This window comes from Oenanthe melanoleuca, chromosome 5 (genome assembly GCF_029582105.1).
Source record: "Oenanthe melanoleuca isolate GR-GAL-2019-014 chromosome 5, OMel1.0, whole genome shotgun sequence".
Lineage (NCBI taxonomy): Eukaryota > Metazoa > Chordata > Aves > Passeriformes > Muscicapidae > Oenanthe > Oenanthe melanoleuca.
This window is the reverse complement of record NC_079339.1, coordinates 21,988,158-22,011,409: the sequence shown is the minus strand read 5'-3', so window position 1 is coordinate 22,011,409 and position 23,252 is coordinate 21,988,158. Positions and strand designations below refer to the sequence as shown.

At 47.1% G+C, this 23,252-nt stretch overlaps 1 protein-coding gene across 5 annotated transcripts in view; it reads right to left on the bottom strand.

Annotated features, from left to right (window-relative positions):
- The window catches only part of CD82 (CD82 molecule), a 38,824-nt gene extending 22,130 nt beyond the window's left edge, over positions 1–16,694 (bottom strand). Inside the window, exon 1 of one of the 5 annotated variants that reach the window (XM_056492475.1) lies at positions 16,640–16,694. The gene's annotated coding sequence lies outside the window, so the exon portion shown is untranslated. Of the gene's footprint in view, positions 1–4,470; positions 4,596–12,299; positions 12,483–15,893; positions 16,095–16,232; positions 16,327–16,639 lie in introns of those variants that run through there. The other 4 variants (XM_056492473.1, XM_056492471.1, XM_056492476.1 and 1 more) reach the window with 4 other exon arrangements.
- Between the last annotated feature and the right edge of the window lie 6,558 nt (positions 16,695–23,252).

Genomic DNA, 23,252 nt, shown 5'->3' with positions numbered 1-23,252 from the left:
AAACGCCTCAAAATTCCATCTTCTGAAATTGCACAGTCATAAGATCAGCAACACTGTCACACAGTAGAAGCAGAAGCTCAACAAAATTTGAGATAGGTTAGGTTTGGAAGCAGATGAGCTTGCAGTTATCACAACCAGCCACATTCACAGGTGACTTGGCAGCAAAAAGCCAACTTAAGTATACCATAGCTAGTGCTGCAGTAAAAGCTGAACTTTGCCTTCTGAAGTTGGTCAAGTTTTGAGTCCTAATGCCTTGCAGCAATGCATGCAGAGGTTAAATACATGAAATCTTTAGCTTTCAAATTCCACTTATTGTCCACAATAATTTGTTTTTTCCTCTCTCTCTCCACTCCTACTGCTTTGACCATTTGAATTTTCATCCCCAAGCAGCAACACCCACTCTTTTCAGCAATCCTGTATGTACACATCCAAATTTTCCCTATCATTCTCCAGATTGATGCCAGCTCTGCAGAGGATTTCATAAGACATCATCAGCTTGCAGAATGGCATTTCTTCCCATCTCTCATTCTCCATCTTGTAAAGATATGCAGGATTATTTATGCAGTGTGTTGCTTTGAGGCACTGCTGCCATAAAAACTCGGTTGCCAACACAGCCTGCTCAGCCACTGTGAAGTTGACCCAGGGTGTTTCTTAGCCCAGGTTCAGTCCCAGGAACTGAAGGGAGAACTAATTTCAGGAAAGCATCAATTGATCCAGAACTCAGGGGTTTCCTACCAGGAAGAAATGGAACAGATCTTCACAGGCTAGACTGGCATCAGGGGATGGCTCCCTGCCCCCTCCATGACCTCCAGCTCTCAGGCCCAGCAACAGTGATGACAACAAGATCTGTATGTGGAGCAGGACATAAAATCCAGGATATGTGTGCCTGAGGAGATGCAGACAGAGTCCTGCTTTGTTAGCAACTGAGAGAGTCCCATCACAGCTCAGAGATTAACTTATTTTTGCCACAAGAGCCTGTGAAACTCCCAGTCCCCTCCTGTAAAGGTGACCCCAGAGAACAACAGGTGATACCAGGAGAGCTGAATACCTCTGCCTCCTGCCCCCACCATTGGCCACAGAGGCAGGAAGGGGAAAATTCCTGCACAGAAATCATAACCCCATCAGTCAAGGGGCAGAAAGGCTAAGTTAATTTTTAATTGCAATTCTGCTCTATCCAATTAGATCCTGTACTGCCTCCACCCAGCAAGCACTGCATGCTTGGTGCTCAGTGAGGTTTATACTTGGCCAGGCCAGTGCTGTACATGCCTGGGCCATGCAGCTCTGCTGGGAAAGGCTCAGCTCTCCTCTGCAGCACCACCCTCCTGCTCACTCCGCAGGTTTCTCCCTGATGAGCTCTGGCAGCTGAAACACCTCAGCTGCCAAGTTACTGTACAGCACAAATAAGGGGCTCATTTATGAGGGCAATGAAAGAAAAGAAGAACCACCAAACAAACCAGAGCAGAACAGCTGTGGAAATTGCTGTCTCAGTGGATTTACAAAATAGTGCAAAGTTCACGCAAACCCTTAAGGACAGCACATGTTCCCAAGAGCACTGACAGTCAGTCCCAATAGCCCAGCTCAGGTAAAGAGGGCTCACACTTGACTGTAGCTACACAGCCTGAGGATGCTGTCCCCTCTTCTCCACATCCTATTGCTTAAGGACAGGAAATGTTGGTTACAAAGCAGCTGCAGGCTGTGCAGCAGATGCTCCCCAGCAGCACTCCTCAGGCTCTAACACCAGGGGATATAAAACAAAGGTAGATCCTATAGGACATGCTACTACCATCTTCTACCAGGCTAGGATGAGGTCAAACCAGCACCAGATTTGCCTTCACAAGTTGCTATTTCCATTGCCCCACAAACACCTCGAGTGCCCTGCAAGGCTGGCATGCTGCTCTGTTCTGCTGTCCCTCCTGCCTGCTCAAGCAGAAACTTCCAGTTTGACATATGCAGAGATGTAGCAGCCAGCACTACAAAATAAAGTTCTGCAATACACCCTAAGGCTCCTGATCCTCATTCACATCTTGCATCTGATGTGGAAGGGGGGGGATCACTGGGTGAAAGTCCAGCTGGTCCACTGAAGCAACCTCCACAGCAGCCTCAGCTGATCTCAGGCACTGCAGGTGCTTCTGGACACAACAAGCAAGCACCACCTTCCTCACTTAGGTAAGTCTTACACATTGCAACAGGTCATTTCCCTCAAGATATTACAAGGCTGGACACTTAAAATATCTAAAGTTGTCCCTGATCTGATCTCACCTCCATGTCTTTTCTCACACCACAACACTGGCCAAAGTTAGCTGTGTTCCTTTGCAGACAGATTGACCAAGAAACCCTGGAGATGGAAGGGTTCCCATTGCTGTACTCAGGTTGCACAACTGGCTCCCTCTGCCCAAAGCAACTAGCAGGTGTCCCTAGGAAGGGGTCAGCATGCTGCTGGTTCCATAAAGATGTTTATCTGCACCATAATTTGCATGAGGCTGAGGACATTTTGAAGGCCAGTGTAGTTACTTTTTGCAGTATTATCCCAGATTAGATGTGCAGCTGGACAGAGACCCACAGAAGCCAGCACACTAGAGTTGCTCTCTAAAGGCCACTTTCCATCTCCAAGGCAGACATCCCCATGCAGCAGAGACTGGGGAAGGGGCAGCTCAGAAAGCCATGGGGCGGAGGAGGAAACAGGTTATTCTTTGCAGGATTCTTGCACCCCAAAGCCCAGCTGCTTCTCCATCCATGCACACGCAGAACAGACATTTGGCAATCAGAAAGTCTCCTGATCATGACTGATGAGACAGGACAGCTTCACACAACAGTACCAGTTAATGAACAATGACAGAGTTACTAAGTCTCCTGTTAACCAGGTACATCACTGCCCTCAGGGCAGGGACTGTAAGTTACAGCCCCATTAACATACAAAGAATATCCTAAGGAGTTCATCTCCTTGATGTTAATATACAAAGGCCTTGGACTTTCAGTACACCTGAGAGGTACATCTTGTCTCTGGCAAGCAAATAACCACAGAGCTGATAAATGACCCAAGTCTGAATTCATTGAACTTTCCTTTAAGCTTCACTGAGATAATACCAGCCGTGTAATGACCTTGAAAACATAAACAAGATTATGTTTGTCATGGGTATTTTCCAAATAACATCTCTTCACCAATTACAATGGAAGGATTGAGGAAGAAGCTGGATTTTAAAAATTAAAGTATATATTATGTATTATATATATATGTTTATATGTGGGTATCTCAGTGATAGAGCTAGTTTCTTTTTGAAGGAAAGTCTCCGTACAAGGTAGAAAAGTATTTCTGCATATTACAAATTTTGAAAGCAGAACAAATCAGTCCTTCTCTTATTCCATCTACTGCTAGAAACAGTTTTTCCTTCAGGAGAAGTAATTGCCTTCAAGGGCAGAGGAGATGGTCTGAGAGACCAGCACAGCCACATCAGCCTGCAAACTGCAGCAGCACACTCAACTATCTGCAAACTTCAAACTCCCAGCACAGACATGTACAGTGGGACCCTAACAGCATCTGCAAGACATCTGCAGGATGGAAACTCAAACGTGCATGCAGCCCCTCTGAATATGCTACTCCTGGGGCAAAGGGAGCAGACTAGAGCAAGGCAACAGCTGGCTGCAAAACTGCAGAAATTCCACTGGAAAGAACAGATTTCTCAAGCATAGCTTCTGAGGGAACTTGTCAGCTCACACTGCAAAGGCAGACATGCTCCTGGTAAGACAGTGAGCTTTTCTGTCTGACTTCTGTAGCTAATATACTTTGGTGTGAATTATCTGACTAGCAACTGCATTCCCCAGCAAGGCTCTGGAGTAGAAAGCACCCGTAGGACTTCCTGCGATGGCACAGATTTTTCAGTATGTTTTATCACAGCAAGCACAGGATGAGTATTTTGTAAAAAGGAAATGCGTATTTTAGAAACGTACTTCTGATGCTTGACGGGAAACGATCAGATATTTATAAACCACTATCATATCGTGAAAAAGAAACCAAGCCCACAGTTCAGTATCAAAGAGCAGCAGAGGTTTTAGAAGTGCCTGGTTTTATCTCTGTGTTTACAAGCAGTGTAACACATTTTGAGAACATCTGGTCTTCACACTTCAGTTTGAAAGCCAACATTTAAGTAGGTCTTCAGTCCCTACAACTGGCAAATTGAGAAAGTTCTTTGCTATTTTCAGCCTACACACTCATGCTTGCACAGCATGACAGCATTCACAGGACAGCATTTCTTTGATTTAAGCAAAACTTTCCATACATCAAGACCAGAGATGGAACTCTGCTGAAAAATGGGAGGAAAAAACCAACCCCACACCCCACAAACTGTCCCAGAAGTCATTTGGTTCTCCTCTCCCCCTACAAAAAAAAAAAAAAAAAAAAAAAAAAAAAAAAAAAAAAAAAAAAAAAAAAAAAAAATAAAAAAAAGCAAGCCCAGAAGAAATTATTCAACTTACAAAAAATAGCAGACAGAAGAAATGGCCAAAAGTACAGCTTAGTGGACTTTCTCTTTTTAATTACCACGTATTAGAATGTTAGTTGTGCAACAAACTGTGTAGGTCAGGTCCAGAAAGAGGTCTCCACACTGACTACAGCCAGCACACAGTGCAGTAGAAATGCAGAGTTTTCACAAAACTGGTTGGGCAACTCTGTCACTTGACTACATTGGCTCTTTAATCGCTTCAACAACGAGACCAGCTCAGCTTTGTTTTCTGCACTTGGAGCTGCCAGGCTGCAAACCTAACCTCTGAAATGGATGTGCCCACCAGCTCCCACACCTGCCACACTGTCCCCCTGCTCTGGCCTGCCCCACACCTCTCCACAGAGGAGCAAATCCTGTGAGACCTGCACTCCAAACTGCAGCAGGGAGACCAGCACAGACTAGCAGCATTCTGCTTGTGCTGAGGCAAGCTTCTCCCCAGCACAGTTCTGAAGCACAGGGGATGCTTCAAAGGGTTTCCCTGTGCTAGTCATCAGCTTGGAAATCCCAGGTGAAAGTACATGCACAGGACAGGCTCACCCACCTCCCTTCTCAGGCAAGCAATGCCTTGGAGGTCAACAAATCTCCAAGGAGTTGCACAATATCCCCCCTGCTGCCACTTGGCTTGGAGACACCTTCCTGAGGCTCAGCAGCCTTTTCCCCCTGCCAGAGCACCCAAAAGCTACCACAGTCCAGGCAGGAAGAAAGCCTTTATTTCTATTTTATTAAACAGCAACAGAGATTGCAAGACTTAGGTAGGAGCCAGGTAGTATAACTGATTTTTATCTTTCCTACCTCCTCCTCCCATAAAATGCAAGAGGTCAAGGTCGAGGACTTTTTACTGTAAAGTTTCCCTTACCAAACAAACTGGTTGTCAGTTGCTTTCATTTTCTCACATACTAGGGCAAATAACTAGTGGGTGATTAGATTAAGCACATCCATGACAAACATGTTTCTGAGAAGCCACAGCATCTGCTTGACCTGGGAAATGAGGTTTCCTACTCTCTTGGTTCTTTTCAGGAATTAGCAGAGAAAGTAGTTTTACTTCAAGGGCAGGAAGTTTTCCACAGCTTAGCAACTTGCACGGCACTTAAACAAACAACTCCTCCCTCCGCCTCCCCTCTGCTTATCGACTCCTCAGACCACACACCTCCACAGGCAGGTGGCTGGGGCTGAGCAGAGCCTGGGCACCAGCATGGGGAGGAAGCTGAGCTTACACAGCCCCACTGCCAGCAACCCCACCACTCCCTGCAGGTTCTCCTGGAGCTCATTTCATAGCTGAAGCCAGACACTTCTAGAAGTCAAAGCACTAGAGACTTCCTATTCAGAAGGGCATAGGGCAATGACAACTCCCTTGTCCTTCTCAGATTAAACCTCTGGAGGAGTCAGACACCTTGCCAAACTATCTGACTCACCAGAGCAATGAAGTCCCTTGCACATCCCACTGGAGAATGAAGTGTCTTCTGCCACCAGGATTTTCCCCAAGACCTCTCGTACTAGAGTACATCCACATGCTCTCAAGCGGCAGAAGGAAAAAACAAAACAAAAAAACAACCAACAAACCAAAAATGCAAAACCCAGCACAAGGCAAACCAAAGAGGCCTCTGGCTAGTTATTCCATATGACTGTGAAGCTTTAGAATTAAGTAATCTTCCTTGAACAACAGAAGAGGCAGGTTAGTAGTCTACTTTAATCATATCACATGCTTTGTACCAGATCCTTTGCTGATAGCAAGGCACTGATCTAAAGAAGCCAAGGCTTTAACCCTTTAGCCCATGAAGTAGAGCTGGAAGAGTACTGCAAACCCATCATGACTGGAAAGGGAAAAGAAGTCCTGCTGGCACAGGAGAATGCCTCAGGCCACCAGGGGATTTTGGCTTGTTATCAGAAACAGTCCCTTTATTGTATGTAATTTTAGAAAACTTTGGTTTTGCCAAATAGACCATTTGCTAATATTTAGCTACCTGAACCACCACTGTGCCCCTGCTAGTACATGGCACAGCTACACAGGATTCTGTAACAATTTCCCCTCTTCAGCAAGGTCTGCCTACCATCCCCATGGGCCTCCAGTCTGAAGGGCCCCACTGCAGGCTGACAGTCCAGCAATCAGCACTACAGGATCCCTGCTAGATTCTCACACAAAGTACTTTGTGATCTCTCCCAGATTTGCATACCAGGGAAGACAAGGCAGGCAACTCGGCCAAACCATTTGCTACAGGCACTCGGGGCCAGCTGAGCCTGGGGTCCCCAAACCCATGGTACAGAACCACATTCTGTGGCAGCAGTGACACAGCCACAGAAGGTTATTCCTGGACACAGCCTCTGCCCCAGAAGCAGCTGTGCTTCCCACCAGCCCATCCTAGGGTCACACGAGACCTTGTGCCCTGCTGACGAGGGGAGCATTGTCACAGACAGTCTGAGATGAACATTTCACAACATCCTGAGTTTCGTGGACGGATGCCACCTGACACTACCAAAGGGTACGAATGAAAAGAGAAAGCCGAGCTATAAAAAGCTCCTGAGGAAGGGATTCTGTCTCGAGCAGCCCCTGTTTCCAAAATGATGACATACAGAGGGCAGGAGGGCAAGAAAAATCTGAGTACAAGACTTTAAACCACAGATATTTTTAGTAATTTCCTGCTATTCAAAAATATTCACCTCAATCACATTTTCCCTCTCCAACATAATGGTAAATAACACGAAAAGTTTCACATTTGTGTGGCAGCACTTGGCCACAATGGGCAAACCCCTTGCTGCCCTGATCACTCTGAGGATGCAACTCAGAAGCTATTCCAAACCTTGCTCTGGAACAGCCAGTCCCAACAGGGGCTGCTGTACAGTCTCTCAGATGTACAGCAGCACTGTCTAGCCCTTTTTCCTTTCACCTTTAGAGAACACCCTCCTCATGCCAAGCTCTTCCGACAGGAGACAGAAAAGGGGAAAGAAAGCAACATTGTACAGCAGCAAAGAGCAAGGCTGTGAGGAGCAAGAATAACACAGCATGAGCTGCTACAGAAACTGCAGTGAAGCTGCTTTGCTCCCAGTCTAAGCATTTTAGGAAGTGAAATGCCACAATAAGAAATCTCAGCAGACAAGGCTGGGAAACAAAGGGGTCCTCTAGAAAACACTTAGCCAGCTGGAAGGGACACCCAAAAACTTTTGGTTGCCCTTCTATGGCTCTGAACTCCAAGGCAGGCTGCAATACAGAGTTTTGCTACCCCGATGATTGTTACATTACCATGCAGGTAATCCCAGCAGAGTTAATTGGAGCAATACAAGAACATTGATTAGTGATAGACCTGCCACCTGCAATTAAGATCACTCTTCCAACACCATCCCAAAAAAAGAAAATACTCAATCAATACTTCAAAGCAATACATGTGTTGGTTCTGGACCGAATTGTTTCAAGCCAAGAAGAACAGACATATGGGATAGGTTCCCTAGGAATTTGGCAGTTAAAAAAGACAGCAAGACTTTGAAGAGCTGGGTCTGTTTTGGGAAAAAGAGGGGCCCCCTTGGAGTCTGCAGACCTACACACAGTGGTCTGGAAAATGGGCTCAGCTGAACCTGAACCAAGAGAGGCTGGGTGGCCCTTTCTTTCCTGCAAAGGTCTCCTTTTCTATACTTAGAGCATAAATATTTCAGAAGACTATTTGATGGAGGAATGCTAGAAGAATAAGAAGGAAAAGAGTAGTTCAGAGGTATTTACTTTAAAATAAGAAAGAACCCAGAATAACTAATTTACAAATAATCCAATGAGCCTCAGTGCAGACATAAATGCTCCCATTTCAGGGGGAAAAAAAAGCAGGCTGTTCCATCTTTAATCAGTAAATCATGATTGAAGCTAAGACTATTTTTTAATAGGATTACAGACACAATTTTTTCTTTCTTGCCTCTGTCCCACCGCACTGTTGTCTTTTCCCCCACAGCCCACCTGGTTGTACTTCACATCAGCTCCACAATTTTTAATCAAGCCAAACTCACCAATCACCTAGAACTACACCAAGGGGTCTCATGCATGCTACCCGGGCAGGTTATGGTTGTCACACATGGCTCCCTCTGCCCCCAGCATCCACATCCACCCCTCGTTAATGCAGCAGCAGAAACCCAGCCCAGCAAAGTCCCATTGCCTGCTCCTCCTCTGATGGGAGGCTGCCAGCAGGAGAACCACCCACCACTCTCCACTGAGACCCTGGGCACAGGAATAACCATCAGACAGCACCACAGTAACACGCTGCTGACCTGGCTCAGCTCACACACGGCTGCACAGGCTGCTCCTCCTGCAGCAAACACCCTGTGGCAAAGGATGTCTCTCTTCTGGGCAGACAAGGAGCAACTGCTTAGGTTCCCATGGGACAGCTGCACGGCCACCCACTTGTCTACACACTGGTGGGTCTTGCTGGTGGCTGGCAGCTGGGATGGGAAGAGGTTTCCTATCTGTCTGAAGCTACACAGAGCAAGAAACTAATGTTTTACTACAGGATCAAGTCTAAATCACTGCCACAACAGCCTCCAAAGCTGCAACACGATGGACTGGTAATGAATGCAGAAACACTCAGGCCACCAGCAGGACTGCAGCATCAAATCAAAGAAGCCTTTGAGATTTTGGACTTGGGAATTAAAGCAGCTTGCCATTCCTCAAAACAGCCTTTCCTTGAAATAGTCTCTTCTGCCAAGGCAACAGCCAGTTTGATGCAGTTTTTGACATTAAAAAATTCCTATGAAGTTTTGGCAACTACCTTTTTGTCACCTCAGTTTCATTCCAGGAAGCCATGAGTCACACCACCTACCCCAGAGAAAGGGTGAGAGGAAACTCTGACATTTCAGGTCCTCTCACATCAGGCAGGAGAAGCACCAGCAGCTGTGGGCATCACCTCCAACCCCTCAGGAGCACCAGGACACCCCAATTTTAGCTGCACTCTCACAAGGTGCTCTCACCCTGGTGTGAAGGAGCTGCTGAGCTCTGTGCACAGGGAGCAGACAGCCCTGCAGCAAGTCCCACAGAGGGGCTGGGGCTCACTTGCAAGGCTGATCTGCCACACTGGGCTCCACTCTCCCACACCACCAGCCTGCAGAGACTTCTCCTGTACCTGCAGCTCTCCCCCCACTCCTGTGCAGTCTCCCCAGAGAAGTGCAGCAGACCCCTTGAGAACCAGGGCAGGGCTGTGCCTTTACCTTGTTTCACACAGCTCACCAGGGCTTTTCCACACAGCTGAGGTCTAGCACTGCTCCACACAGCAGCTGCTGAGCAGAAGTCTTCTCTAATTAAAAGAGCTTCCTTTGGGAACAGGCAGATCTACTGCACAACTCAGAGAGCTCTTTAGTTATTCCATGTGCATAGCTGCAAGCCAGCACTAGAAAGGGACCTGAATGCAAAGGAGAGTCCAGCAGCTTCTCAGACTGGTGGGAAAGCACATTTAGGCAGATGGGCTTTTATCTGGTTGGGGCTTCTCCCTCCCCCAAAAGACTTCTGAGGTGAACATGATTAGAACTTCTGCCTGCCTTTTCAGCCCCATTTCTTCAATCATGCAGCACAGATGCTGCAGAATAGTCGCCACATCTGTTTGGTCAGTGCAAAATACAAGGTCAGCAGTCTGCCTTCTTAATCCAAGCCCTGCACTGCTTCTGTGCTCTACAGGGAGCCTAGCTCCATGACACAGAAGAAAGGCAGTGAGGGACAACAGGCCAGGAAAGCACACTGGAAAGCTGAGGGCATTCCAGCAAAGCCACTCAAGACTGACTCATCACCAGCAACTTCAATCCACGACAGACACATGACCAGCTCCACAGCAGGCAAGAGGACACTTTGTGCCACAGCATCACATGAAAGCAGCCCCAGAACCCATGCAGCCCTAGAGACAGTGTCCTGTTACTACCCCAGCCAGAACAGCACCCTTTTATGCAAAGGGTACTCTAAAAATTAATTGATTACAAGCACAGAAGAGAGGAGCACAGCAGCCTGCATGGTGACTTTCAAAAGTAGGCATATTAGCTCTGGGGACCAAAAACCCCTTGACATTGCCACCACTGAAAACAGAAGTTCCATTTCTTTCCACACACATTCCAAGTAATGCTAAGTAAGCCACCTGCATGACTAAGAAGAAATCAGAAAAAGTCATATAGGAATGGAACAAGACAGTCCCAACACAAATATTATTTCCTCTATTACTAGAACACTTAGAAACTGAAATACCACAAAAGGTATAGAAACTTCCCTGGAAAGGTCTAGCTAGAGCACTGAGGCATTCTGTGCAGTAGAAGAGATAATATATTTAATTTGGACTTAGTAATTGATTCCCCACAAAACTGCTAACCATTTATCACAGGAGACATATCAGCTCCAGGCATTTAGGATTAGCATATTCTTATATTATGGGATGACAGTAGCAGCCCTTGCAGTCTGTGTCAAGTGCCAACATGCCCTTTCCATGCCCTGCATGCTGTTCCAGAAGCTCTGCACCAATACTGCTCAGGTTGTGGCCCCACAGCAACACAGTGCACAAAACCCCAGGGGCAGCTCACTCAAACCTATCTGGTGCACCAGCCCGAGCAAAACCAGCATCCTGGAGCAGGTTGCTTTTAAAACTAGACAGACAAGGTGCTGCATGAAGCCTCTCCCATAGAGGCAGGAGTTGAGGGCATCAAATTCCTGTGTAGTCCCTTGAACCCATGCTGGCAAGGACACAGAAACCTCACAGAACACAGAGGCAGTAACCAAAGCAAGATGCTGGAGAAGAACATGATCAGATCCAGTGACTGTAACCCCTTTTCCAGAACAACTCTGGAAACAGCCTCCTTCATTCCCAACAGGTAAAGCTACTTTCCAGCACATTCAGTCCCTGCTGTGCAAGCTCCTCTGAAGTAGTTCCTTTCCCTTCCCAAACTACCTCCTTGGCAATGGATGGGGAGCAGGAGGGAACAAGGGCAGTTCCCAGCTCCAGTGGGAAGATCAGCTCAGCTCAAGGTGTGTGGCTGCAGCTCTGACAGCTCATCTGTTCTTTTGCTTGTATATGAGAGACTGAAGCAAACTTGTTTTGCCTACAAAGGGAACTCCCCATTATATAACTTCAACAGGCTGCTGGATATCCTAATGTATCCAGCTGGTCCCAGATCAGCATTTCTCCAGTACACACGGCCATGGGATTATCATCATACTGGAAGAGCTCAGCAATCTGCTTACAGCTCAGGAACAATTTTGTAGTAAAGGGTAAAGTGCTTTCATGACGCACCTGCCTCGAGGCTGTGCTGCAAAGCAACTAAAATCAGCAGCCCAGCAGCATCCTTAACAAATTCCATCAGCACTTTGCTTATGTGCAAGGCTCTGCCTCTGGTCCTTCTTAGCTCTTTAAAGACAGACAGGGCACTTTCCACAACAGCAACTTTCAGCAATTAGGTACATGCACTGCATTTGGTTTGACTTGCTTTTAAATGGTGGTGTCCTCGTAGGTGGTGTCCCAGTTCTGAAGCTCCATCAAGGAGACAAAGAACTAGAGCAGTCAGCCAGACAGCCTGTGCACACACCTCTTCCCACAGGACTAAGCCTGTCCCCAGCTGAGTCTCCTTCCCTTTCTCCCCTGTATTTACTGTGGATGAGCCACAAACCACCCAGCTTCCCTTGCTCTCTGACGCTCAAAAAGACACATGCTTGGGTTCCAAGTCGGCAGTCTCCATTCCCTGTTCCCATCCCCAGAGACTACTGTTTTATTCCCCTTTTCTCCTGTGATCAGCCAGGCAGTCCCTTCCACAGAGCTGCTCACAGTAATGCCTCATCTTTCTTCCAGAAAATTAGCTAGCTCCGAATCTCACCGTGCACACAAGAAGTGATTTAAGCAATCTCCACTACGCAGTTCCTCTGCTTCACTTATCACCCCATCTAGACTGAAGTCAGCCATTAACTGCTTCAGTGTTTCCAAGCCCGGATAGCCCAGAGAGCTTTCAGCAAACAGGCTCTGCCACAGCCAACCAGCTGTCAAGGAACTGCTGGCGCTGACTCTGCCTCCTTTTTTATTATTATTCCTTTTACCATGCCAAGAGAGCCTGTAATTTTTAGCCTTTCCTCCATTTCATTCCCTCTAAGAATGCAGAAGAACCAAAAAGAGACAGAGGTGGTTAGCTAATGATTGCATCTCATTACACAGTTGCCAAAGGAAAGGTGGCTCCCTCAGCCATCCTTTCACACGTATGTCATTAATCAGTAGCCTGTAGAAAGTTCCAATCCCACATTCCTCGAACAGATGCATCAGTGCAAGGACACAGTCTATTTCTCTGCCCATTAAATCTGGCAACCACATGGTAGTGGGCAAGCTACTGGGCCCAGCTACCCCTTTGCTGCACAAAAGAACTCCAGAACTCTGGAAGGCATGATCCATGCTCAGAGACAAATGAAGGCAGAGAAGGAAAAGAAGGGGACACAGATGCCATGTTCCTATTTTAAAGAGGTGAAGTTCAGGCACTCCAGGGTGAATGCCATAATTCTTGGCAGTAATAAGTTAGTTTTGGTGCATGTAAGTTTTTCCACACTGGAAATTGAGGAGTAAGTGCGAGAAGGCTGTGACTCCAATCACCCCTTGTTACACAGGCCCACTGGAAATATTGCTACCTCCTCCAGCCTTCCAAGCTATTCAAACAGAGCCTGAGCCTCGACAGACCAACCCCTTCTAGCACCTCCCACTCACCAGCCAAGAGAAATGAAACCAGGAAAAAAGTGCCTGCCATGCCACAGGCACCATTAAAGTGGAGCAATAATTACTGCTCCAGATAGCACAGGGCATGACCCAAGTCCCAGCATCCCCCTGGCACTCCCATAACAGACCCTGTCCATCAGTGCCCAAACATCTTTGTGGCAATGCCTTTTACCTGTGCTGAGCGCTCCCTGCTGTAAATGCCAGCAGGCACCAGGAACCACAGCCATGGTTTGAAAATTGCCCTGGGGCCTGTGGTTACCAGAGGTCTGCAAAACTCCCACCTGCATCCCGTCTGACGTGAACATCTGCCTGCACTGGACAGACCCTTACAGCTGTGAGACCAGGACACAGAGCAATAGAAGAGTGCTAAAATCTTTCCTTGGTTACAGTCAGATGAGAAATTTCATGTGAAACCCCCCCCCTTACACTTCAAAGAGCTTGAAGCAGAGTGGTTTGAGTAGCAGGGACAAGAAAACCTCCATGGGGCTGTGGGAAGGCCTCGCTGGAGCATTTCCTGCACCAGCTTACAGTTGTAGGTCACACTACACCTGCCTGTCACCCGAGAACTAAAATAGAGACAATAACAGTAATGAAGAGAGTCCAGATGAGCCACATCATTAAAGCCTCTAAATCCTCTTAAGGGAGGAGCTTCCATGCAGCAGGACAGAGTGCCCACGGGGAGGGCTTTCTCCAGGCACCCAGCTTGCGTCTTGCTCTATTTCTGTCGCACGCAGGTAAGAAGCTGAACAAACACTGCAAGACTTCCCCCAGCCCTGCAGCACAGGGATGAGAATGCCATCTCAGCAGTCCCCAGAGCCCCTGACAAGGATGGAAAAACCCAGCCAAAGGGGCTACACCAAGCAAGATCCTTCTCTGAAAGGGATGTTCAATGACACAATGCTAGGAGTGAGGAGAGGCTACTCACTTCTCTCAGCCACTCCAAACCCACACATTGGCTTGCAGACCAGTTGCAAAGTGCCCAGCATGAGCAAGCACCCATGGATTTGCTTTCTGGAGTTTTGTTCTCTTGGTTGTTTTTTTTTTTGCTGTTTCTTTTGTAAAGAAGCACAGCTGCAGCTCTAGGAGTTCCTGCTCCAGCCAAAGGACCAAAACCAAATGTAAATGTTAAAAAACCACCTCACTGTTGCAAGAGGTTCTGCTATGTAATGCTGACAGGTCTTCCAATGCCTGTGCAGTGACACTGCAGAACAGGTCACTGACTGTACCACCCAGTGCCCTTCTGCCTCATTAACACTTTCTTCCCACTTAGTGCTCATGAAGTATTTAGTAAGAGCTGAGTAATATATCATTTTTACAGTTTGTCATATGCTTGAACATCAGCATACAGCAGCACACTTCTGAGACTGCTCTTCTAACTCACTAGACACCTCCATCTAGATTTTCAGATCAGTGTTTCTACACTTTGCCCTTGTGGTCCATCCAAATTACCCTAGCCACAGGCTTCTGCTGACTGTTCTTATGCGGTGAACAAGCTTTACAGCAGCAGGTTCACATCTCAGGCTTTGCAGGGGATTTTTCTTAAGCCCAAGATGTCTGGGAAAGGAAAAAAAAAATCAACAAAAAAACCCATGGAGAGGAAGTATCACTGATGTCAGATTTCAAGACAGCACTGTCCAGCTGTTCACCCTCGCTTGCACAGGAGCACATGGGTGTTGTCAGAAGCTAACAACCCAGAGGCCTCACAAGTGGTAGGCTGTGTTACATCCCTGTAAACCTCTAGCCTCAGCAGCAGCTCTAACACCTCCAGGAGCAGCTCTTCTCCCCAGCCATTACCCTGAGAGCACTGCAATAGGACGCTGTCCCTCCCTTGCACAGCTAGTAAGTTTCAAGCGCTCATCTTATACACAATATGCTACAGTTTGTCCAAGACATAGGAACACTTTACCCTAAACTAGCTTTACAGTTTACTGTAGCCATTATTTAGACTTTGGGATGGTTGGGTTTGGGATTTTGGTTTCTTTTTTTTTTTTTTCTGTTTTTTTGTGCCAAACATCCCATCACCCCATTTTACATGAAAGCACACACAGCAGAGCTTTAATTCTCTGGGGCAGAATCAGCATGCCTGGAGTGCAACAAGCTGCTATCCCCTTATCCCTCTTATAAACAGATTTGTTACCGGTCACATTGCAAATGTAATTCGCATTTGCAACATCTACTCTGCTGCTGAACTGCAAGCACTACTCCTAACATGAAGGGGGGGAAAGGGACACAGCAGGCTGGCCAGCACCAGATTTCTGTAGTCGTAATAGGGTAAGATCTCTAGAGAAGCATGTAATCCACATCCTGGGAATCAATCAGGACGGCGCGGGCTGAAGCCAGCTGTGTGCCCAGTCTCATCAGCAGAGGCACCGATGTCCCCGCACAGCAGGACCCGCTCTGCGGGCACCGCGCCCGCCGCACCTGGCCACGGTGTCCGGCCCCGGCCAGGGGTCACGGCTCAGCCCGACTCCAGCGCGGAGGGCACACTGAGAGCGGCCAGCAGCGGGACCGGCGCCCCGAGAGGCTCCGCCAGCACCCCGCAGGGGCGCGGGGCTGCTCGGGGCTGCCGGCCACCAGAAAGCCCCGCAGAAATGCCCCGGGCAGTCCCCGCGGGCACGGCCCCGTCCCGAGGGCAGCGGGGTGTCGGTGCGGTGGATGGAGCCCCGGCCGCGCTCCCCCCGGGCCGCCCCGCTCCCGGCGCTCCGGGCGCGCCTACCTGCTCCGCTCCGGGCTGCGCTCGGCTGGGCTGGGGAGAGCACGGCTGGGCTGGGGAGAGCACGGCACGGCTGGGGAGCGCAGGGCACGGCTGGCGAGAGCACGGCACGGCTGGGGCTGGGGAGAGCACGGCTGGGCTGGCGGAGCGCTCCCCTCGCCGATGTGGCCCGGGGCGGAGCCGGCGGCTGCGCTAGCCGGCCCCGGGGCGGGCCGCTGCCCCCGGCCCTGCCCGGCCCCCGCACAGCCGGAGCCTGGCCCGGGCCCCGCCGTGCCTGCTCCGTGCGCTTCTGCCCCGCGCTGCTCGCTCCTCACACCGAGCCGCACGGTTTACAGTGCCCACCTGTGAGGCTCCTGCTCTCCCCCGGGCCCAGAGCAGCCCGGGCAGGTGGCCAGCAGTGCGCTGGGGCCCTTTGCCCGCTCGCTGCGCTGCCGTGAGCCCGTCTCCTCCCGCGAGCCCCCTGCCTGGCCCGTCTAGTAGGTGCAACAAGCGCCCGCACACAAACACCCCTGAACCTCGGCTTGTCTGCTGCTGCGAGACGCACGCTGTGGCTCCCTGCCCAGTGAAAGCGAGCCTGATGACCCACAGAAAGATTTTTCCAGTGGGCCCCAGTGAATCCTGTAAACATCACCCGGGCTGCACATTGTTCCCCCTCCAAACCCCGTTAAGCTCTTGTTTGCCCCAGTGCCCCCAGCACAGTGAAGATGGTGAGGTGCTCGCATGCTGTGGCTGCTGTTTGCTCTGCTGACCAGTGCCACTGCATTGTTTCCACGGCCTTCTGTGTTTTGTGTCGTGTATCCGCTCTGCGCAGCAGGCAGCGAGCTCGAACCAGCAGCTCTTTGTTCTTGGCACGTGGCGTAATTAGCCCAATGGGATCCTGCCCCTTCACTGCAGAACACAAATAAAAATAAAAGTGATAAGGCAGTCTAACAGCAACAACAACAATGCGATCCTCTGTAAATCGTCGTTTGAGATACTGATACCAAACCCACCAAGCCAATCCTAAAATCAAGGAAGATCAAGATCCCTCATCCTTCTGAGGAGCAACATTTGTCACTTTCATGTATTCTGCTGTCCTGGCAGGAGGAGGACTGGCCAAGTCATGCAGCTCAAGGTCCCAGTCCTCATTCCTGGGGGCAACAAAAAATAGTTTGGCTTTTGTACTGAGACAGGTGTGCAATGGCCACCTTACTTAACAAAGTGCCTCTTGGTCATGTTTTTGTGTCTGAAGGCTGATTCTTCATTATGCTACCAGGCTTAAAATTAATTAATTAAATAAATAAATAAATAAATAAATAAATAAATTTTTAAAAATGTCCTTGTCTGGGCTGTCCTTTATTCATTGCATTCTGGTATTTAGTCCAAACCTTTCCCTGCAGCTCCCAACCATTTCCTCTCGTACCAGGATTAAACACATCCTCCTTTCTTTTTTCAGCAGTGGCACTCTGCAGCCTTCCCACTGGCCTGTATTTTATCCTGCAGACATATTTTTTGTCATGATAAGCATGTAATGGGCAAAGCCAGGTCACCTAACAAGTCCTCCTTCATTCATGGATAGGGTGAGGCAGGAGGGGCCAAGGGAGGAGGAGCCCCTGGAGCGCAGGTGTCACTTGCTGAGTGCCACACCCATTGTGTGCCACACCCTGGGCTCCACACCCCCCTCCTGCCAGCAGCAGGTAGCTGCAGGCTCATCAGCGGGCATGAGGGCTCGCTGGGGACGGGGGTGGAAGTGCAGGTGCTCAGGCAGAAGAGGGACCCTAAGGTGGAAGTGAAATGGCTCGTTCTGCAAAGGGGTTTTTCTGGGTGTGGTCTCACTACTCCTATTTCTGCAGCTGCTCACAGGATGCCAGGCCTGCAAACTGTCTAATTTTGCTCAGACTCCTTTCTCATAAAAAAAAAAAAAAAAAAAAAAAAAAAAAAAAAAAAAAAAAAAAAATTAGGCCAGTTGTTAGTGTCTAAGACAAGGATAAATTATGCATGAGAATTATTTGGGGCAATCTCCTTACAACCAGTCTTGGGGACTGTGTCTTTCTGGAAATCAGAAGCACTCCAGCATCTCTTTTCAAGCAGAATTAACCTTCATTAAAAATACTTCTATTCTCAAACAAAATATTTGGAGTACTGCTTCTTTACCTCTTCTCTCTCTGTAATAGTCTTTGTCTTTAGCTCAAACACCTGCTCAGGCTTATGCCTGTAGTCTGTCTGCCAGAATGTTTACCTGTAAAGACACAAGGGTTGGTGGGGCAGGTGAAATAGCATCTGCCTGTTCTTATATTTAGTCATCCTCATCTCTGTGCTGACAGATTATCCAAGCCTACGGGTACTGAATATGTAGCTTGTTTCTGATTCTTACAAAAATTGCCCTACTTTGAGGAAGGAAGCCTGGGCTCAAAATATTTCCCCTGAGGATTAGTGCAAAGGCTGTTTCTTAAAGAAAAATGGATTTTAAATAAAAAGTGATTACAAGGTGCAGTGCAAATGGATTGTGCCAGCAGCTCTGGTTCACCAGCCTGAATTCATTTGTGTCAGAGGCTTCGAGAGTGGGATACATGTTAGCAAGGGCAGTGTGGGAATATACATGCATCAGTGATTGCATGCATAACTGGTTGTGCTCGAGTGCCACTCGGATATGAACCAGTGAGTCTAGAAAAAGCACTAAGTCTATACCACTGCATTTGCTGAGAGAAGGGAATAGGTTTTAAAAAATAGGTTGGAAAGAGAGCTTCCAAAGTGCCTGAATTTTATTAGAAAGTCTGACGTGAATCATGCTCTTCAGAAGGCTTGCAACAGGGACTTGGCAGCAGAGGAGAAACAGATCTACTGAGATGTTGCAGCTAAGCTGCACACAGATGGCAGACTAAAAGCCCAAGTATAAACAGCATCTTTTACAATGTACACATCAGGCTGGATTCTCAGCTAGTGATTAGACAAAAGTGCTTGTAAGAAAACACCCAGGCTGGAGAAACCCACCATTATGTGGCATGTAAGGCCGAAAACTGAATACCATTTCAAAGGCAGCCAGGGACCAGCCAATGGGTCATTGAGCCAAGAAATCTGGTTTTGCCTTGGGCCATCTTCGTTTCAAACACAACAACCGTTCCCTGTCAAATGAATACTTTCTTTTTAGGAGGAATTAATCTCTGTACCAAATCAAGTCATGGCCTATTCTGTGGGTAAACAAGGGAAGTCTGCACAGGACTCCAAGTCCCTGTGATGCAGTTTCATACAGGTTCTGATTCATTTGTACACAAGGTCTGTTTCCTCGGGCACAGGGGAATACTAATGCCCTGCACAGAGCTGGCTGGCTGTGCTTTTATGGCTGCTTGCAGCCTTGCCCAGGGTTGTGAGAAGCTGCTCACTCCCCACTGCTCTGCAATGAAAAACACGAATATGGCAGGGGTAGCTGCTAATTGTGGGTGGCTGCTAATGATGGAGGGAGGAGCTAGGGCCCCCTCATTCTCTGTTGGTAAACCCATGCCTGGATTAGCTGGATGCAAGCAAGAAACTTCCCACCATTTTATGTACAGGCAGCTCTTCGTGTCTCTCTGAAGCTGGGATGAAAGGTCTCAGAGTTGTTTGGCTGCAGGCTGCAGAGTGGAAGGGACCAAACTTCTTTTCTTTAGTCTCAGAGGATCTCTGAGAATAAAGGGTTTGAGTTGCAGCTGGCACAGATTGCTGCCCTGTGTTGTATGCACCAGAAGGAGGAAATTAGTCTTTGGCATTAGCGAGAACAGAGAAACAGGAAGACACGTGGATTTCTAATGTTTGCATATCTATTTCCCTTGAAAAGTCTTTGAATTGGCCTCACACTACTGTGACTCTAGGAGAGGAAGGATTTCTTTCCTGATAGGGCCAAAACATTGAGTGGTCCAGGTGTTGTAGTGATGAGGACTGTAATTATCAGTACAAACTGCCTAACTTTTAAAAAAAAAAAAAAATCAAAGTTGCTTTTACAAGGAGAAGAGACTTCAAAAATAGAGCAAAGAATTGCTGTGGAGGGTGTGTTTCTGTTTAAACTCTAAGTTAAAAACAAAATGACCAAACAACATAGAGTTCATGGTTAGTGTCTGTTTGATAGCACAGTATAATATAGAAAGAATGCAAAACACATTTAAAATTACATATTTTTTCAAGTCTCATTTGAAGTGTGCTCATGGCACTGTAGTTGAAATCCTCTTTTATTTGCTCCAAACTGTGATTTACTATCAGATTAATAACATATAAATAATAATGGTTAGAGTGAACAGCAATAAAAGTGCAGTGGTTGCTGAAGTTTGTGGGGCAAGAGGGGACAATTTTAACTTCTACTAGAGGAAGGCATGTTTATTGAAAGGTGTGTTTTCAGGACTAAAATATTTTTAATATTCTGTGGTTTAGGACTTTGAAGGACTTTGAAGCAGCCTTAGTAAACTGATCTTATTTTCCTGATGACCAGTTGCCCTCCCCTGGCTGAAATGAGAAATGCAGGCAAGTGAAGTTTTCCAGAAGCTGGACTTGGATGAGCTAAAAGTAAACTGTTCTGCCAGAGGCACCATATAACTGGGAAGCAGATTTGTCTGTAGTTGGGTTATTTTGGATCATGGTGTGGGTCCCTACAGCTTACTATTACAGAGGTGAGTGCACTCCCAAACTTGGTATTTTGTGAGAAAATATTGATCCCCCTCTATGAATGCTGGAAAATCTAGCACACAGGGATGTGTCTTCCTAGACACTAGATTTGGGGCTATTGAACCCTACATTTTTGTGATCTGTTAAGCTGTAGTGAGTATGTGCCTCCATACATGTTGGATATCTATGTGACCCTTGAGATGGGAAATTTGCTGGAACAAATCATCAAGATTTACCATCCTGTACTTTCCATAATTTTTCCCTTTGAAAAAAAAAATCCTCATAGAAACAAATCTCAAAAGGTCTGTGAGCAGATCACAGATGTCTCTGGTTTGAGGAGAGTCCATGACTGTTGCCACAGGCTTGTTCATTTGAGGCAGATAAGACAGAAAAATACTAGAAGGGTTTCAGAAACGCATCCCACTCACTAAGGAGCTTTTGCTAGTTTTGCTGAGCTCATGATCATACCTGGGCTAACAACATCGACAAAGTGGGGCTTTGGGAAACTAGGTGGATCTTTCATTTCATTTGACAAGGTCCTGCTCTCCTGGAGGTGGCTGAATACCTGCCTGTCCATGGGAAGAACTGAATTAATCCCTTGTTTTGATTTGTTTGTGTGCCTGGCTTTGTTTCCTTTTTAAAAATTAAACTGTCTTTATCTAAACCCCTGAGTTTTCCAGCTTTCACCTTTCCAATTCTTCCCCTGATCCTGTTGGTGGGGAGTGAGCAAGCACTGCACAGGACTTCATTGCTCACTAGGGGTACTTTGAATCCCAACCTCCTGTGCAGAGAGCTACAAGAATGTCCACTGTTTTTCCAGGAACCAAGTACAATCTTGTTTCTAAAGGCTGATTGCTGGAGCACAATAAGTTTCACCTATGAACTTATTTTGATCTAATATTTACAGACTGAAATTATATTCTGGATTTTATGTGCAGGTTTGCACTGGGAGGTTACAAAATGCCAAAGCACTATGAGTTTAGTACCCTCCCACAAGATTTGAGCTGTTTTGCACAATATGTTTCCATAACAGTATTTCTGAGGCTGGACTGCCTGGCCAAGTGCATTTTTCTGCATGGTAGGAAGAAGGAGCCAGGGTGCTGATAAGTTTGCTTTCCTTCCAAGTTCATTGTTTGAGTACAGAGTTGAATGCATCTGCCCTTGTCTTTCAAAATATGAAGAAGAGAATTGGCACTGGAAAAACATGGGCACATGGGCAGATCTCATACATGATTCATTTCTGGCACCCCTGTTGACCTGGACCAGCTTCATCTGATAGAAGACTGAATAAATGTTTTTAATCACCCATCTATAGCTTGAAATTTCTTTTAACTTTCTTTTACATTGGATTGAGAGGAATGAACATTGCTGACCCCCATTGATCTGAGAGGGTTGTGCACCAGGAGAGATGCTCTTGCCTAGGCAGTATTATTTCCACACCCCACAGCTCCAGAGACTGAGAAGTCATCCTTTTGAGCCCAATTAACATGAACACCTCAGAAAACCCGAGGAAGGAGAACCCATTTCAAGGTCTGCCAAAGCAAATGAGAGCACTTGGGAGCTGGTAGTGGCAGGCTGGGTACTTTCCCAGGGAATTGTGTGCAACACTGGCACCCTTTACCTGAAGGAGCAAGGCGAGTGGAACAAACAATCCTCTGACACTAATACCTCTTACATAAGCTCAGATCCACAAAAGTATTTAGAGACTTAATTCCCTTCGATTTCATTGATTCAAGTTCCTCCTTGCTATGCTAAGCCATTTTAAATCATGCATTGGAAAGAACCTCTCTTCTGCCTTTGCCTCTCTCTCCTCTCAAACAGATGCACGTTTCAATGACCACCTGGGCAGTGAAGTGCCCAGCTGCACCCCTGCAGCTCCTCCTTGGGCACATAAAGCTGCAGCAAACCACACAGAGTAGTTAAACCCTTAGGGGCAGCTGGCAACTTGCAATTACTCATGAGTCTTTCTTCCACTTGGTGTCTCCCTTTAGTCTCAAATCTGGGGCTGGATCTCCAGTAGGGCTCTCCTGAGGACGAATATTTGTTATTTGTACAATAACTGCACCCCAGAGTTTCAGTGGTGCACCACGACTCCCCTGTGATTAGCAGCACAGAGAACTCACAAAATGTGAGACTCCCCTCCCAGCTGTATAGCTTTGCTTCCCATCAGTTTTAAATGTGTTTAGGAAATTCAAATATTTATTTTTGGTTACTGTTTGTCTTTGAAAAAGAAATATATTCATTGTCTATTTTGATCTAATTTTTGTTACAGAGAGCTAGGTCTGGTTTGACTCACCCTATAATAAGTGTTAGAGAAGTTCGCAGGCATACAGGAGAAACTTAAAGTGTTACTTCACTCAATTAATAAAAGAGTATTTTTAAAATGATTATTTCAAAATAACACTGAATAAGAGCACGCTCTTTGCCCTTGTAAAAAAACAGAAAAGGCAAGGGCTACTTCTAAAGTTTCTTCGTATTGTAGTGGAAAAAATTCAGGGAGGGTGGAGGTGATTTAGCCTTTTTTGTACGGTATATAAGAATTACTTGGTAGGGAAATCTGCAAGTTTGGATTCCTTTTCAATTTATGCATAGTGCAATCCAGCTTTTCAGTGACTAAAGCTGCACTGGAAGTTTCTGCATTAAAGACTTCAGCTATTTGCAGCTACATGGAAAACACTGTGGCTCACAGCATATATGTGCTAATGTGCTTGATTCCCTCCTGCTTCTGGGCCTTTTCTGTTCTGCCAGTTCCTC